This window comes from Grammomys surdaster, unplaced genomic scaffold (assembly GCF_004785775.1).
Source record: "Grammomys surdaster isolate TR1022 unplaced genomic scaffold, NIH_TR_1.0 140, whole genome shotgun sequence".
Classification (NCBI taxonomy): Eukaryota; Metazoa; Chordata; class Mammalia; order Rodentia; family Muridae; genus Grammomys; species Grammomys surdaster.
This window is the reverse complement of record NW_021604598.1, coordinates 9,466,774-9,484,433: the sequence shown is the minus strand read 5'-3', so window position 1 is coordinate 9,484,433 and position 17,660 is coordinate 9,466,774. Positions and strand designations below refer to the sequence as shown.

At 40.1% G+C, this 17,660-nt stretch overlaps 1 protein-coding gene across 5 annotated transcripts in view; it reads left to right on the top strand.

Annotated features, from left to right (window-relative positions):
- Positions 1-17,660, top strand: part of Ntm (neurotrimin) — a 401,200-nt gene that overhangs the window by 341,108 nt on the left and 42,432 nt on the right. The window lies entirely within an intron of this gene.

Sequence of the window (17,660 nt, the reverse complement as noted above, 5' to 3'; positions counted from 1 at the left end):
TGTGTGTGTGTGTGTGTGTGTGTGTGTGTGTGTGTGTGTGTGTGTGTTTCATTTTGCCAGTACTGGTTAAATGCAGAATTGCTGGTTCAATTGCCATGTTCCAGGCCCTCATTTAAGATGGAGACTTCTGAGACATGCCTTTTAAGATTGAAGATGGGGGCAGAGAAGGCCACGGAACACAATAGAAGACAGAGTGCTTGTACCTCATTGTCTAGAGAATAGATGGGTTTCAGCTGCAGGAGAATAAGACCTGCCAGTCAAACCGTCTCAACAGAACAGGGAAGATAGATTTCAATAAGACAAATGAGTATAAATATTGTGAGTGGAGGAAGGGAGGAAGCACACAGATCATGTTTTACTAGTCAGAGTGGGGGAAATTTCCAAGAACTTCAAATGGGAAGCACTAGGAGCTAAAGCAGGTGGCAGGTTGAAACCAGCAGGCAGATGCTAATGTGAAGTGCCCATTAGTGAGGCTCCTGGAGGATGGAGGGAATTCCAAACTGCTAGGCTTCCTCCAAATTGAAGCCAACAACAGTCACAGAAGATGAGAATTTTGCTTGTTACTTCCTTGCTCTGTCCTGCTCTAAATCTGGAGGGATAGGCAAAGGGTTTTTAGCTGCTACCTTAGAGGCAGGTCACCCAGGAATTCTGCCCTTCTTCTGTCCCCAGGGCCACAGTCTCATCCATAGCCTCACAGAGCTGTTTGCTGGTGACTCCTCATTCATCTTCATACTTATTAAACCTAATGGCCACCCAGGTCCCTTTCCATACTCCTCTCTGTGTGTGTCAACCCCTTGGGAGGTCTCTGCATCCATATAGTGAAGCCTCCAGTGAGCAACAGCTGCTCAGTGCTACACCAAGGCTCTGATCCTGTATTTCAATTCCCCTGCTTCATGTCTGCAAGATGCCCAGTTCTCTGGTGTCCAGTGACCCTAACCAGAAGCATTATAGTTCCTCCTGCTTCACAAGCCACACCCTTCCTATTTGCTTATACTTTTAAGCAGAAATTTTCCCTACCCCTTTTTGAGACTTCATCCAAAAGAGTATGGTGATATGAGATTCCTTCCTAGAGGTATTATCTGTACCTGAGCCCTGTCTGTCTCTCCTGGAAGCTGCTTCTGATGCTCATCCAGAATTTTTCTCTGCCAAATCTCCATCAGAGTTGATTAAAGTGCTGTGGTTAGTCTAACACAGAGATCTGATTTTGTGTGGCAAAAGCACAGAGACATGGCCTGCAGTGGATCCTACAGAATGACAGGCAAAGAGAAGAACAGACTGCAAGGAGATGACTAACTGTTCCGAGCCACTTTGCTGTCTTGCCTAGATTTTTGTGATGGCCTACTAACCTACCTTCATCTTACTACATGATAACTTTGCTAAATCTATTCACAAAACAACATCCCAGAAGACTTTTTTCAAGCTGCCATTCATTCCCTGGTATAAATTCCTGGCATGCTTTCTACCTCATTCAGAAAATGTTCCTTTCCTTCAGAACTTTCCTTTGAACACTTTGCTCAAGAAACATGCCTTCCTGCCCATTCCTGGAGGATCTTTCATTGGACATCTTGCCTCAGGGTCTTTGCATTCCCTCTTACATCTTAGAACATTCTATCCCCAGATCACACTATGACCATTTGCCGATTGTTGTTAGATGTCTATGCAAATGCACTTCAGCGAACTTCAAGGTTCCTGTATTGATTCAGTCTTCACCCCAAAATTTATCTCCCACTTTTCTGGTATTTCCCTGTTAAACATTCAGGACTCTATATACTGTGTGTTTATTTATTGTTTCAACACAATTATGTCTAAGCTTCATGAAAGATGACTTCCATGTTATGCTCACTCTTACCACAAGTAGTATGAACCGTCAGTTCACAACCTTCCCTTTAATACACTTGCTTATGTTGTGGTGACCCACAACCATACAATTATTTCATTACTACTTCATAACTGCAATTTTGCTACCATTCTAAATTGTAATATAAATATATAAATAGCTGATATGATGGAGATCTGATATGTGACCCCTATGAAATGGTTGTTCAACCCCAAAAAGGGTTGCAACTTGTGGGTTGAGAACTGCAACTTGTAGGTAGAGTGACAGGTCTCAACATGGACTAATTTATCATAGTTTTAGAGGCCAGAAATGTCCAAGAGCAAGCTACCAGCTAATTCAGCACCCTCATACTGCAAGAAAACATATCACTTCATTCCTGCTTCTTATGACTTCTTGCGAGCTCCACTTTCATAAACCAATTTCCTCCTGACTCCTCCCCATTTTAATGAGATAGAGGCTTCATCATGGAAATTTATCCAAGAAACATTTTGCCTACAGCATTTTGCCTCTAGACATCCAGGTTTTCATGTTCTTCTCATGTGTAAATATGCATATCCCACCTCAAACCCCATATCTAGGTTGAACTCGGAAGTCTAAAACCCCAAGTGCCATTTTTGCATCACCTAAACTGTTTGTGAGAGATGAATACTAATCGGATTCCTGAGGCAATCCTGCTTTGCACCTGTGAACTTACCAAAGGCAAATAAGCAAGTTCTGCTTCCAAGATGAAATGGTGATAGGGGTAAGGGGTAGATGTGACAGACACTGCCTTTCTGAAAGGAGAGAGAGGAAAGGAAAAGGAGTAAGCACACACCATAAGGCACACTCCAAGAATTCTCACGACTCTTGAGCATGTTATCCTTTGTCTTCCCAAAGCTAGCCTCCCAGGGATGTGGCTCAAATTGATGGGAACCTCCACTTATCTGTCATTCACATCATCTTCCCTTTCAAACACTTGTTTGTATTTTGTAATATGGACCAGCTGAGAAACATCCAAATCCTACATCCCTGCTGATTTTTATATTCTGATCTAATCTTAAGCTTATTGTTCTTTTTGCACTTAATTGTTAATCAAGAGGACCAATAATATCGTTCAGAAATCTCAGACAACTATTTTTTTATTACAAATTCTACCTTCTACAAAATAGTAGACAGTGAACAAAAGTCAGCCAAGTTCTTTCCCACACTATAACCAGGGTTGCCTATCCTCCAGTTCCCTACATACTCCCTGTATCTACCTGAGAGGTCACCAGAGTAACCTTGACTATTCTGCATCTTCCACTTCTTATACATAGTATTTATTCATACCTAAAAGTATGGAGGCTTCCCTTCAGCAGTGTTCTTCCCTGAGCCCTTGCTACAACTCTATTACTTTAATGCAGTTGTCTTTAATAGTAGTGTCTACTGACATTCACTTTTTCTTACAGCATTTAACTACCACCATGTTCTAAAGCTACTCTATAATTTTAGATATCTATTACAGTATCCCAACCCTATTTTCAGTACCAGTTTCTCCATGCTGTCTACTGAAGCTAATGTGGTGTTTAGCATATATTTATTATTATTTTAACACAACAACTCCCATTCACTTCTACTTAGTTTGATATCTGTTCTTACAAGTGTTTCTGTACATTTTTACACTTGTGCATATATAATACAGTGGTTAATAGTACTTGATATATTCATGCAGAGAACAGGGGTTAGATTTCCAGTACTGATATGGCAGCTTACTTCAGCCATCAACTTCAGTTCCAGAGGAATCCAATGCCCTGTTCTGACCTCTCCAATTATCATGCCCTGATGTGGTACCCATAGATACATGCAGGCAAACACTCATACATATATAATTGAAAAACAAAGAAAGAGAGAGAGAGAGAGAGAGAGAGGAAGAAAGAAAGGAAGAAATAAAAGGGAGGGAGGGAGGGAGGGAGGGAGGGAGGAAGGAAGGAAGGAAGGAAGGAAGGAAGGAAGGAAGGGAGAAATCTTTCAAATGATAGGACCATTTAAAAAGCCATTTAACTTTGTGATCCTTGGGGATTTATAATAGTTTACTCTTTCAAAGGGTTTCTAGAGTCACCTCACAGATAGAAATGTTTGTGTGTTTCTGTACAAGGTACATTACGACAGGGGTACTGCTTGTTCATGGGGCCCCTTGACTTTAAATGTGTATATTGTTAGGCAAGTTGTCCTGTAAAAGGGCAACACCAATTAACAATCTTACCAGTGCAAAGAAGCATGCTCTTCACACCCATCCCCAGTAGCAGACACTTCCAACACTTTACATTTCTGCCAACATGATATGTTAGAACGTGAATTTCTTTTTATTTCCATATTGGAGTTACCAAGGGAAGTAATTCTGCATATTTTCATATTTCATAAGTTTATTAGATGTTTGCATGTCTTGTGTGAATTGTTTGTTTATGTTCTTCATCTATTTTTTTCTACTGAGTTGTTTATTGGTTTTAAAATTGATTTGTGCAAATGTTGTTTGTATTATAGACATTAACCCTTTGTTATAAACAGCTGCACATGTCTTTCCCAGTCTGTCTCCTGCTTTTAGTTTATTTCATAATACCATTTGTCATACAACAGTTTTGATTTGTCTGTAATAAAATCTGCCAATCTCTTTCTTTATGGCTTCATCATTTCTTGATTTGCTTAGGCATGAGTACATGTACTCGTGTGAGCACATGCACACACACACACAGACACAGACACACACACACAGACACACACACACAGAGAGAGAGAGAGAGAGAAAGTATTATGAATTTTTAAAGCCATCTTGAATTCCTTAAAACTTAAAGTCAAGATATAAAAAAAGAATGTGTTTGAATATGAATATACGGCATGTGAAGGCAGTAGTATCTTATATTTATATACCACGTTCACTTCCCAAGTGTTTTCAGCTTTATTATCTAATTACTCAGCTTTTGTAATATATCCAATAGGTAGAACTGCCAAAGGCAACCTTAAACAGCTGCTCACATGGTTGTTACCTGGGTTTCTTTTGTTGCCACCCCTGTAAGACAGAAAAATCTCTTTAGGTCTGAGACTTTGGGTGCCTAACCTTGCCCCAGTATCTGCAACAGCTTGTTGTACAACATTCCCATAAGTCATCAGTTCACAGGTAAGGTAGAGTTTAGTGTGTGGCCTTCAAATTGTTTTGCATTCGCTATGTGTGACCAGGGTCCTGCTTAGTATCACTCATCCTGATACTCATGTCGCTGACTTGTATCGCCTGCAGGATAGAAGGCAGTGCTGAATGGCAGGGGCTTCACCCACACTGCCCAAATGGGTAGCTAAGAAGCAGAGAGTGAACAGATGGAACAACAGTAAGAGAAACCTCTCAAACCACTGCAGTCCACGCAGTTCTGTGCGTATCTGATTACAGACTGAGAATCTGAGTGATGTGCCCAGAGTTAAGATTGCAACCTCACAGACAGGAAGAGAAAGGAGGAGAGTGCAGAGGATGGTGCAGGGAAAGGGGGAGCAGGAAGAAGATTCTGATGTCTCAAGTTTGTTAGTTCTAGTGTGAACTCAGGGGTCTACCTTCTCCTTGCTAGAGACTATGACCAGTGACTCCTGTCATCTTCTTGCTAGGCTTTGTATGGGAATTCATTATAGTGTTTATTTCAAGCATTGTAAACATAGCTAACAAGAAGGATGGGACTGTTTTTTGGGTTTGGTTTTTGGTTTGTTTGTTTGTTTGTTTTAAGTAGATTCCAAACCCGTTGGCTTGGTTGTAGGACCATGGCTTTCATGGACACTTCTAGCTTTCACTTCAGGCTCTTTTGATCTTTCAGCTGTGTGATCTCTAATAACTTACTTAACTACTCTGGCAGATCATAGTTCCAGCCTATCCCAGAGAGGACGACCTCAGGTCTGCTCTCATTTTGTTCCAGGCAACACTCAGATTTCCCATTGCCACTTACAACCCTTGCTAGTAGCTACACTTGATTTTTTTTCTTACAAAATTCCAACACTAACTTCAAAAAGTTAAAGTAAATATTTTGTCAGGAAGTCAGGTGTGTGAGTGTGTGTGTGTGTACCACCGAGGAAAAGGTCAGCTAAAACCAGAAGTATGACAGATGACAGAAAACACAATGGAAATAGAAGATGTTGATAATGGATGATGATGATGGTGGTGGTGGATGGTGATGATAAAGGCACTGTTCACTGACAAGAGTCTGTACATGACCATCAGCCACAGTCTCCATATTTCTAAGGTATTAACTCACTCAGTGTTAATGAGAACTTGAGTGAGGTACATGCTACAATGCTCTCCTATTTACATGCAAAGAAAAAAATACAATACCAGATTAAGCGCAAACCCCAAAGGAGCACCCATCCAGTGACAGACAGAGCTGAAATTCAAGTCTCAGCTATGGGTTCCAGCTGCAGCTGGTCACCACTGATGGAAGATTCTGCTAAGTAATTATTATCCCCCAAAACAGAACATTCATCCATGATGCAATCTATCTCCTTGACTTCCATCAAAGAAGAGAAGTAAAAGGAAAATCTGAAGTAAGAAGGAAGAGCAGAGACACTGGGCCACCTTACTCCTGATATTTCCAGGTTCACAGAAACACACATGGAGATTTGGAATCTGGGGTGTCTCTTGAGAACAATTGAGCACATCTCCTTTAAGCCAGCTGACTGTGGAAAGAGGGTCAAAGCTTCTCCCCATTTCTAGACTCTGCTGGTTAGAACACCCCTGGAGACTGTGAATTGAGTGCTTGCCAGGATGCGTTTACCCAGTCTCATGGGCAGTGGCTCTGAGGAAAGTCTAGCCAAGGAGAAGATACATCTCTCTGCATAACCCCCAGAGCAGACAGAACCCTTGCTAAGGTTACTGAAACTCAGAAGCATAAAAGCAACCAAGGGTAGAGTTGGCACTCAGCCCCTCCCCCACCCAGTTACATGATGATCACCAAGTTCAGAGCCAAACACGGGCAATGGGTAATGAAGAGAAGCCTTTAATCTCTTCCTCTGAGAGAGTAGTGTAATAGAAGTTTTAACGATAGAGACCTTGAGAGCCAGAAAGATTATGTGATTTGAATGAGGTTTTATAGCTGCTTAGACATGGTGCTAAGAATCAGGCACCCAAGATTTGTAATTTTTGCTACAGACAAAGAACTGTTACACTCCCAGAAATTTAGGATTAGGTGGGAAGAGTGATTCAGAGAATAGTTGTGTGTGTGTGTGTGTGTGTGTGTGTGTGTGTGTCTACATGGGTTTGGTCTACCTGTTTTGAAATACATGCATTTACCAGTTAAATGACTCAGTTAACTTCTGAGCCAAAGGTGGCACATCAGAGACTCTGACTATAAATGTTTCATTTGAAATCAAATGGTCTCTATAAAGAGTACAAATAGAACTGTCTGTTGTTGTCGGTGAAGGTGTTATGGAAACAGGGCTGAGGCTTAGGTAACACTTAGGAGCCGTGGGAGGGGCACCTACCATTTGTCCTCATTTTTTTTTTTGATTACCTTGTAATAAGGCCAAGCACCATTGCATATACACTCTGGGCTTCCCTTCCCTGGAGTAACTAGATCAAAGTGAGTTTCCGTGTGAAGGTACGTTTAGCCTTATTGCAAAGATTCAGGAGATGAAAGAGTTGAAGTACAATCCAGAAGCCCAGAAATCAATTAATTTGAATAATGTGGTGTAAAATATTGCAGCTGGCCATTTACAGACACTGCTGAAATATTGTAAAGCCACTGGAAGACATGCAATCATTTAGATCTATGTGGTTCTTGCCCTTTGGTCACACGACTCTCTGAATCTCCTGGGACTTGCATAGACTCTCTAAATTCTGTGGTGTGTGTGAGTGTTTGTGTGTGTGTGATGTGTTTACACATAGTGGTATGTGGATGTGGACACATGTATGTACAGATACACACACACACACACACACGCATGTCAGGACCAGAGATTAACCTCAGGTATTTCCCTCATTTGCTCTCCACCTCACATTTTGAGATAGATTCTTCTTCGGACTTAGAGGTCATGGATATGACTAGATTGGGTGAAGAGTGAGAGTCGGATATCTGATCTCCCAGTGCTGGTATTATAGCAGAGGTTTCCTGCCCTGTGTTTACATGACTGTTGAGGGTCTGATCAGCTCCTCATGCTTGTGTAGCAAACATTGTTCTGACTATGCCCTCTCCCTAGCCTCCTAAATCTTTATTTAGACATACCAAAGGATTTCAAATTCACACCCAAGTCCCCATTGAGTTCTTGATGACCATTTCCTATTTTTATCCAAACACTTGCTTTTGTTTGTTTTGCGCCTGTGCGGCACAGGAGCTGAATGTGTAGAAGAGGTGTGGTCCAAGCCCTTCACCTTCCATTTATGTGCAGATCAGAGACTTGTTTAAATGTAGGTGTCTTGTAAGGTAAACTTCTGAAATTCGATTTTCTTAATGCTTATGAATTTTAAGGCTTGGAATGTCTGTTCTATGTCTTGTATGAATCAAAGGCAGGAAGCCTGTGTGCTGAGTGTTCTGTTGTACCTGGATCCACACTATATTACCTCATCTTAAGCTTCAGCTCAACTGTTCAGTGTAGACATCACAGTTGTATCGTGTGTGTGTGTGTGTGTGTGTGTGTGTGTGCATATATATGTTAGATTCATTTAGTTATTTTATGTGCATAAGTGTTTTGCCTGTGTGGATGTGTGTGTACCACATGCCTGTATGCTATTCATGGAGGTCAGAAGACAGCATCAAATTCCCTTGAACTAGAGTTAGAGATGGTTTGGAGGTACCATGTAGGAACTTAACCCAAGTCCTTTGAAAGAATAAGCGTTCTTAACCACTGAGCCATCTCTCCAGATCCAAGGACCTTTTAAAATGATCTAACAAATGAAGTCAAATTCTCCCATTCTTCTTGAATGAACTAAGCAACAGACACTAACAAACAGGATGCTCGTCTTTCTGACTGGTTCACTATGTCATCTATCTCACCATAAAAAGTGCAAGTACCTCCTGCGAGATTGCCATGCTTCTTAACAAAACACTTTGCAGTAACAATCTCATCTGATACACAGACAGTAACATAGGTTTTACGTAGTTATAGACCTGGGTTTATATCAAAATTGCATAGCCCAAAATGACACAGCCAAGGGCTGGAATCTCTAACTTCCAATTTTGTGTTGTCTGCATTAGAAGTGACAGTCCCGAGAATCGCAAGGCTGCGCTGAGTGGAAGGTGAGAAAGCACACAGTCATTGTGTAATTGGAGGGGCCTGGGAAGCCAGCAATTTAAGAACCTTGAAATCCCATCAATCAGGCCCCAGCCCTGTAAACCATCTCCAGAGCTATGTCATTTACTCCGTCAAGCTACGTTCATTTTTTTTTTCTTTTTATAAATCAACTTCGTGGGGCTATAATTTACATACAAAGAAATTCAAACATGTTAAGGTTAATGGCTTTTGAGAAATTGTATATAGTCATGTAACCACCACCTTAATCAAGATATAAAACCTTTTCAGCTAGTGGGGCCATCCCTTTAATTCTGTTCGCAAATTTTCCCCTTCCCAGCACCCCGAACCAGGCAAGGTGCAATGTGATTTCTATAAGTTAAATAGGACATTTTACACTGTGTTTCAACTCATACATTATTCTTCATGCTGAGGCCTCTGTCAGTAGAGTTTATCTATGATGTCACATGTACTCTACATTATAATAGTATATAATTTTCCTCATGTACTTAAAACTATCAAGTATTTACTCTCCATTCCCTTTATCTGAGACTGGTCTAACTGGGTAGCTCTGGCTGGCCAGAATATATAGTAATCACTCTGTCTCTGCCCCTTAAGTTCTGGTTGGGATTGCAGGCATCCCGCATCATGCCCAGAATTTATTTTAGACATTGTCTCTCTTTCAAACTTAAACTGTCTCCAAGCTCTTCCCATCCTAGCCTCCCAATTTTCGGGAACTACAGATATGATCCACCATGCCTGGAAAGGTAACTTTTTTGTGTGTATGTGCACACACTTATGTAAGGCCATTTATATGACTTCTAGTTCTGGGTTCTTATGAGGAATTTTGTCATGAGCATGTGTGTACATGCAATTCCATGATATATGTTTTTCTATCATTGGGATTAATGGCCAGATCAGATCAAGTGGTAAGTGTGAATTACATTTTCTAATACAAGGCAGAATTTAACAGTTTGCAAAGGTGCGTGACCTCTTTTGTCAAACAGAATAGTAGGAGCCTTTCATCTTCTCCACCCTTGTCCTTTGGAACTGTGTCTGTCTCTAGTGTTATACTTAAACAAATAAAATGAAACAAAGAGAGTCAATAAGCCTGGTGAGCAGAATTCTGAGATACAGGTAACTTGCTTCAAGCTCACCCACTACAGACATTTAGCTCATGGCTCAGGGCCTATTAACAGAGCTGTACAACTGACAGTCATTTGTTCAACACAGTCATTTCTAGAAGAATTTTATCAGCCTCCAGAGAACCAGTAGGCTCTGGGCACCAACTTCCTCCTCCTCCAAATCCCTTTCTTTTAACTCCCATTCGCTTCTTCTCCCTGAGAACTGGGAAACAACTTCTATAATTTCCATCCCTAGAGAATTGCCCCTTTGGGACATTTTGTATCAAGACCACCATGGAGTTTGTGGGCTTTAACCACTCTTTTGATGACTTAGCATGTTTTCAAAGTTCATTCATGTTGCCACATGCATCAATACTTTGTTCTTTTTGTGACTGAAAAGTATTTCCATGTAGATTACTATGTAGATGGCCAAAATTTTGCTTAGCCATTCATCAGATAGCGGACACTTGGGATGTTTCTCTTTGGGGGCTGTTATGTCTATTGCTGTGTGTTTCTGTGGTGCACATTCTTGTTTATATCAGTTATATACCTAGGATGAAGTCACTTGGCTGTACGGTAATGCTGCTTAATCTTCTGAAAAGCTACCAGACTGCTTGCCAAACCACATTTTTATTTTAATTCTCTCTGCAACATATAACAGTTCCAGTATTTCAATGTCCAATCAAACACTTGCTATTATTTATCTTTGTGATTATAGCCTTTACAGTGAGTATGGAGTATTCTCTCAATGCAGCAATGATTTGAATTTCTCTGTTGCCCAATGATATGAACATTTCTGATGTGCTTAATGGCCATTTATACTTTGTTGTAAAAGTGTCTAGTTAGAATTTTTCCCTATATTAACTGAGTTGTCTTTTCATAGTAAAAGTTCTTCTCTCCTACATGGAAATCCCCTATCAGATACATCATTTGCAAATATTTTCTCCTTTTCTGTGAGTTGTCATTTTCTTTTCTTGATGGTGGTATTTTATTGAACATTACTGAGTTTATTTTTCTTCTGTTGTTTGTGCTTTCTTAGCTAAAACCCCAAGGGCATGAAGATTTCTTCTCTGCTTTTGTTTTTCATTCCTGTTAACTTCATATATTATATATATAATATACACATATACATATATATGGCAAGTTACAACTTTCTTCTTTAGCAGGTGAGTGACTACTTTGCTCACCACCATACACTGATAAGAGAGCATTTATTTCCCTTTGTCCCTTTGACTTAGTCTGATATTCTTGTCTAAGTCAACCGATCCAAAATGTGGAGTAGACTACTAATGGCTTTAATAGCTAATTTCTGTAGCCTCTTGGTAAGATTTACAGTCTGAAAACAGGAGGCTTCTAGGTTGGTTCTTCACTTTCAAAACTGTTTTAGATTATTGTTAGACACTGCCTGTTAATTTTAGCAAAGAATACAGCTGGAAGTTTCAAAACAATCACACTGAATCAGAGTCAGTTAGGAGAACATTGCTATTTCAACAACATCAGACCTTGGATCAGATCTTGGATGTGAGATGGTTTCCTGGGTATTCAGATATCCTTCCACAGTCTTGCACAGTGCTTTGCAGTTTCAGGAGAGAAGCTTCACACTCTTTTGTTCAGTTTATCCAAGTATTTTGTTTTCTTTGATGCCATTGCTTTTGTAGCTTTATCTTCACATTCTTTATTGAAAGTATACAGAAATGCAAATGACATAGGTATGTTGATTTGTATCATGCAATATTGCTAAATTAATCTACTACTCTAAAGAGAGCTTTAGTGGATTCTTTACACATAAATCATGCCATCTGTCAACAGTGGTGGTTTTTACTTCCTCTTTCCCATCTGTTATGCCTTTGTTCTGTTTTCTTACCTGTTTTGTTCCATTTTTCTTACTCACTCACTCTGACTAGAACCTACAATACAATGTTGAATAGAGATGGTAGAGTGTAGACCTCCATTTCGAGTTTCTGCTTTTATTCGAAAGCATGTTTCATGTTGACAGAAGAAGCTGCCTATGACCCCATCACTATTGTCTTATCATAACACAGTATTTATAACCCCCCTTCATCTGTTGAGATAATCATTGGATCATTTGTTTGTTTGGTTGGTTGGTTGATTTATTGGTTTTGTTTGTTTGCTTGATTTTCAAGACAGGTTTTGAACTCACTCCAGAGACCTCAAACTCAGCAATCTGCCTGACTCTGTCTTCCAAATGCTGGGATTAAATGTGTATGCCATCACCACCCAGTAGGCTTTTTTCTTTATTGGGTTGAAACATTACCTAACATGAACATTTTTCAGATATCAAACTATCTCCATATTCCTAACACAAATCTCATCTGCAGTGTATAATCATTTTTTTTTTATCATGGTGCTGTGTTGCATGATGACATGGACAGTGCAAAGTGCAGATGTTATGTGTTCAGAGCCAAAACTTCGGTGAAGTCATGGGATTTTCCATGGGCAAACCCCTCCAGAAATATTTTAGATTCACTGTGCATTTGACTTGAAGCAATTTGTGGTCATTGTGTGCTTAGAAAGTATTTACTGGTGTTATGCTCTTCATGACTCCTCATTCAGTTACACACATGACCTCATAACCCATAGTTTCAGAAGCTGGAACCTAGCACATGGTCTCATGTGGTGAATACACTGTGCCTTTAGCAAGGGTAGATAAGGTCCTTCTGTCATAAGACCTTTTCGAATACTTGAAAGTCAGTAGCCATAGACATCGTTAATTTTGTTGGATACTATGACTATATTTGTAGATGTAAACATAATTAATGTAGAGTTATTTTCTGAAGTAATTTCAGAGAAAATGATACATACTTGCCATTTTACAGCTGGCTTTCATGGCTTCAGCTTCCTGGAGCCACATTCCCTGTTTAGATCCAGGGAAGATGCCTATCACCACAGCCTTCCAACCTTCCACAGTACACAGATACTTCTGCATCTTCTTTGGACCCAGCACTTATCTTCTGTTGTTTCCAGGATGTTGTTAGTTCTTGAGAGTTCCTACTCACTTGTCTGACTTCTGTTCAATTAAATCAGTACTACCTCTGAATGACACCCACACCCCTGAGGCTGGTGATGTAAACTTGTCATTAAATAATATCTAGAAAATTGAGGTGGGAGGTCTGAAGTAGACACAGAAGGTGTGAATCCTTAGCTGGGAAGAACTTGAGGAAAACTTTGCAGCTCTGATTAACAATTATCTAGAGGCATCTTCAGACTTCCCTGTCTACCGTTAGCTGACTAATGCCGCTGCCAGTCAGCCAGAACTCTACCATGTGGTCTCTCTGTGAGGGCTCTCTACAAACCTCACTTGGGCTTTCTCAGAATCAGGTGGCTGTGTTCGGAGACACTAAGGGAAACTATCAGAGCCTAAGTGCCCCAAAGTCCTCATCACAATGGGAGGCCTATAAGGTATCACCAGAAAATGCTGTCTTGCCCTCTTACTGTTATTTTATACTTCTTCATCTTGAATATTCCCTTCTTAACCTTAGTTTGGGCTCTTTATTTATTGCCTGGATGATAATCACACCTGGATGACTGTGACCTGAATCCTTGTTTCAAGCCACACCCTCCCCTTTTATGTCATCTAAGCTTTCAACACTTCAAGTGTAATGAACAAGTGGTGAGCTAGTCCGGGTTGTTTGTCCCTGACCTTCCCTCTCACTTGCCCTACAGCCCACACTAGACTCGCGGTATCCAAATAGCAATTATTTTCCCAGTGGCCTCTATATCATATTCTTTCCAAACAGAAAGCTGTAAGTTAATTATTTCTCATAATTTTCTATTAAATAATTCTTCCACATTTTTATTCAATAGTTTGGTCTCTCTTAGTCAGTTCCTTCTAGCACACTTCTACCATGAGCCACATTTTAGCCCTTGCTACCACTGAACCATGTCTCTTATACATGTTTGTTCTCACGCTTGTTCTTCCCCCTCTCACTTTTTATTCTGCTCCCAGAATAAAAAGTCATATGCATTTATTTACAATCCTCCCTTATTTGAATTTTGGGACCACTCGCTGCGCTCCTCAGAGATGTCCTAAAGCCATGTACTTGTCACATTTAGGCCACCACCCATATGTTCTTACTCATTTCATATCAAGCCCACTACTGCCTACTCAATTACTACATACAAACATCTCATAAAACAAGGTATCCCTTTGTTCCTCTGGGCTTCTGCATATGCTAGCATCCTTCCCAGAACTGCCTTCCCTCTTGGCTTACAGGGTTTTTATTTGTACTTGGCTTTACAACATCTCAGTGTCAATGTTGCTTCTGACCAGGAACTGCCTTCTTCCCACACACATTTACATACCTACTGGAGCAAATAAACACACAATCTGTAGCCTACCACACTTAATGGACTGCATTGTTTCCTTTGTTTCCAGTATAAAATATAATACTGGGACACAATAGCAAGTTATAGAGCTGTGCCATAAGAGTTGTTTTACTGGTCCTGGAGAGATGGTTTAGCAGTTAAGAGCGCATCCACTCACAATTCTCACAATTGCCTGTGACTCCAGTTCCAGGAGAACCCATGCCTCTGGCCTCCATGAGCACCTGCACTCATGTGTACACATCCACATACAGATGAAAAAAATAAATATTTTTTTTAAAGAAAGAGTTGTTACATAACTTTCTGCAGGCTGATGGTTAAAAAAAAAAATCCCTTAACTGTGCTAGTGAAATGGCTCAGCATTAAGAGCGCTTGCTGATTTACCTTAAAAGCTTTTCATGTCAAAATCCCCAAGGGAAAATCATAATTCAGCATCATTACAGCCCAGAACTGTCCATCAGACACGCATTGAGAGCATCAGCTGTGCTCAGCTCTGGTGGCACCAGCCTGAGATCTTGCAGTGCACACAAGGGAAGCATCCCGGGCCATTTCATAGCCTTTTCTTCCAGATTACTTCCACTTCAATGTACATCTGTGTATGTGGATCCCACCCAGCTCTCAACACAACAGCATGGGCTGTTCATACAGCCATTTCATGAAGTCACTGTCACTGCCCAGGACAGAGTTTCTGGGCAACTCAGCCTCAAGGGAAGAAAAAAAAAAAAAACACTTGAGGCAAATGACATTCTCTCACCATTAGCAGCTTTCATATATTTTTTTAAAAGCCTCATTTTCTTCTTTCATCCCCTATCACTTTGTGGACATTTTTATAATAGGCATAAATCTTCATTTAAGCCTATCTGATGCATAAATTGCTACACCAACTCTGAGTATCAGCGTTCAGTAACTGTGTTCAGACAACAGCTATAAATGAGACCCTGGGAGTAGTCAGTGAGTACCCAGAGCATGTCTGAGTGTTCATTGGTCAAATGATCTGTTAATCCACCATGTCCAAGTGCCAATTAGTGATGCATATAACACACCTGAGTGCAAGGCATATTCTGAAACCAAGTAACATTACCACTTTTCTTTCTTTAGTACTGTCTTAAGGCCAATATATGACAGTGTCTAGGCAAACACATTCTGTACTCATAAACAGAAATTTATTTGTCTCCCACAAGGAAAATGGTGCATGTGTGTAATGTGAATTCTACTTCTACACTGGAGGACATAGAAGAGAACATGTGTTCACCTCTTCTGAAACTGCATTGTGCCCTAACGGATGGCTGATACCTTTTCTCAGCCATGGGGTGGTGACTTTGGGAGAATAGTTTTTGTCAACAAACATACAGTCTACATGCGCATATTTAGAAATATAGACATCCAATGCTCTCAAATGTACAGCCTAAAGCATGACCAGGCAGAAAGACTTCACTTCATTCACAAACATGGTCAGGTTTTTCTTTCAGGTTCAAAGTGAAGGTTAATCAGATAATCTAAGAGCTGACAGGAAATATGGTCTTGTGAATTCCTGAAGTTACAGATAACATCAAAAATTAACTTCTTAGTAGATGAAAAGATCATAAAATCTGAGAATTCTTTCAAGTCTAAAAAAAGTATTGTGATATTAAAACATAGATAAAATTTATTTTTTATTAAGTTCTACTTCCAAAATTTTAAACAATGTGCTCTCAGCACATATCTTATAATGCTGTTATGTTTTATTGCCAAAAGTAACTACATATTGATATTCCAGAAATGCTGCAGGGCCTTTATGTAGCTAGTTGCTATTTTACTTCAAAAAATAAATAATGCTTCCTGTTTTTACTTTTACTTATCTAGAATAAGTAGATATTGACATCTGCTGAAGTCAGTATAAAGATTTATTTACCTGAGTTCAAATACTGACCAATAGGGAGCCTGGCTCACTGTTTATATTGAAGGACAATAAATTGTAATATTGACTGGGCTGAGACATCAATATTTGCATTGTCGTAAACATTTTTAAAAATCTTCATGAAATATTCCCCAGAAATTTTCTAGTCATCAGAGTGGAGTAGTTAGACCTGTATAAAGAATAGCTTGTGTATAGAAGCTAGTAGGTAACCTTAAAAAGGCCATAAATTGTTCTGATTTCCAACTTCACACAAAGACAATCTGTATGTATGTTTAGTGGTTTTGATCATTAGAAATCTTCAGATTGCAACCCCAGATCACATCTCCCAAACACATGTTCCTGAACAGAGAGAGCCTCTGTCTTGAACTTAAGTCTTGTGAATTTCATGTTGTTAAACATATCTCATTGTTGCAAAACAATGGAACATTATTAGTTCCAATTGGACTTAATAAAAGTCTTGACTGCTAGGGAAGTACTCAATCAACTGAGCCACACTGCCAACCGAAACGTCCCTAAAATTCTTAATTCTTAAATTTCTCCAGGGCAGTAAAGCCATGATCTAGTTTAGGCATCCCTGGGATTCTAGCAAAATGTTAGATAATTTTTAACATGAAATACAATTGGGAGTGAGAAATGTAGCTCAGTGATAAGATTACTTATCTAGAATGCAGGAAGGCCTGAGTTTGATTCCAGCACCACAAAGAGACAGAGAGAGGAGGGGAGGGAGGGAAGGAGGCAGGGGAGAGGGAGAGAAAGAGAGAGTGAGAGAATGAGAGAGGAAGGGAGGGAGGGAGGGAGGGGGGGAGGGAGGGAGGGAGGGGGAGAGAGAGAGAGAGAGAGAGAGAGAGAGAGAGAGAGAGAGAGAGAGAGAGAGAGAGAGAGAGAAATGTAATTACATTAGCATCCTGTTCAGAGATTAACAAGTTCAGGAAGACGGTACCTATTAATGATGGAGTGTGAATTTGGATGGATAATTAGGCATTTAAAAATATTTGCTTCATAGTTATATTCCTGGAGGATGAATTTACTATTAAAAAAAAAAGAAGGCAAACAGGCACTTTTGCTGTTGATGAATCTCCACTAGGTTCTTCTTCAAAGCACACAGTTCTGTCTTCAGGACTGACAGTGCTTTTAGGGAAACGGGCTGGAAAGGGAGGCCAAGATGGGCAAGACAAACATGGACCTTTCCTGTAAAATGAGGGGCTTCTGAGAAAGTGGAAATTTTCCTGCCAAAAATGATTGCTGCAGATGT